Source organism: Asparagus officinalis, chromosome 5 (genome assembly GCF_001876935.1).
Source record: "Asparagus officinalis chromosome 5, Aspof.V1, whole genome shotgun sequence".
In the NCBI taxonomy this organism is placed as follows: Eukaryota; Viridiplantae; Streptophyta; class Magnoliopsida; order Asparagales; family Asparagaceae; genus Asparagus; species Asparagus officinalis.
In genome coordinates this window covers 6,825,401-6,827,074 of record NC_033798.1, presented here as the reverse complement: position 1 = coordinate 6,827,074, position 1,674 = coordinate 6,825,401, and positions in this window count along the sequence as shown.

Here is a 1,674-nt window from a genome sequence, read left to right as displayed (position 1 = left end):
CTTGATCTTTGGAAGAGTGAACATCTTACATCGATAAGATATTCGCTTCAAATTCTTACTTCGATAAACGAAGGAAGAATCATTAAACCCCTCACGGTTCAATCAGAATCTGTGATTTGGTGGTCCACGAGTCAAAGCGCTCCCGGCACAGGCAAAAATCCCACGCAAGCAGCGATCCAAACAACGATCCTGTGTTTGTTTCTCAAGAGTTGTAATTTTCATTTTGTTGTGTAAAAGAGGTCTTATAAAAAGACTATTCCTTTGAATTTATTGTAATCGATTGAAGATATAATGAATTCCACAGCAAGACCAACTTTTGACGCAAACAAGCTGGCGACCACAGTGGAAGCCAACGGTCTCGCTGCCGAGATCGTCGTGTCGCAGCCAATCATCAAGATCCTGGTTGAATCAACGGTCGAGTACGAGTTCGACCAAGCAAAGTTTGAGGAGTATTTGTCGTCCTCATCTGTAAAGTCTTCCTCGCCTCGCAAATGCAGGAAGATTTCATCTTTGTTGAAGTTATCAAATGCTACGGATGAAGACTCTCGTCCGATTGTTGCTGAGGATTTTACTCGCAACAGCTCTGCTCAAGATGATTCCTCCCCAATTAAGGAGTCGTTCGATCGAAGTTCACCACTGACGAAGAGGGCTCGTCAGAGGCGACGCCAACGCCGCGCTCGTCAATTAGCTAAGGCATTGGAACAAACCGACGGGGTTCGTTATTACGCGGACCTAGAGTCGAGGAGGCATCGAGTGGTTCAGTTGTCTCAACGATCAATCACTCATATCTCTGCTAAATTAACGACGAAGGAATGGACTATTGTCAAAAGGGCTCGTTCAACCCTCAAAGAACATATACAAAAGCGCCGTGCAAACGCTGCTCATGCCCGTGCTCTCTTATAACAAAGACGAGAAAGGAAGAAGGAAACGGTGGCCAAAGAACCACTAAAACTCTGCCAAGTTTGGATTCCAAAGTCTGGAGTTATGCAAAATCAGCATTCGGAGCCCGTTAAGACTCCATACCCGCAAGGGGGTGGTTTTAAACGTGCGACTCCCAACATAACCTTGGATCGCTCAAAGACAAAAATAATTTGTCCTGAGAATGCCAACAAGGTTTTACACCCCCAGAAGAAGACGCATTCACCAAATGATATCGTCATACCTGGGAGGTCATGCCAACAGACGATACGATTTTTTGGCAATCATACCGATGAATCGTATTATCAAGTTGGGGTTATGAATAATTTTCGAAAGAGAGTTATTCGAGAAATAAACTCTCATTGTTCCTGTGCGCGACTCGTTAAAGCAGCATTATCAGAATGTGATTGTTTCAAACGAGAAGCCATTCCACGAAGAGTCTCTGTATTGTCGAAGCCTAAGCCGAGACATTTCCGCAAAAGAAAATCAGCTGCCCAAGATGATGAATTCCCTGAAGTCACCATCAACGTGGCTGATAAAAGAAAGTCTAAGCGGCATTCAAGTGACTCAAATCCCGACTTTTCCCCGAGAGGAAAAGTCAATCCAAGAATTGCTCAAAGGATGTCTCGACTCCAACTAGGAGCCATCAGACGCAGAGATTACAAAAGAATGCAAGAAGGAATGTTATCGGAGGATGAATTCTCGGACACTTGTTCTGCAATTGCTTCTGATGATACAATGTCTAGCACAGGACAA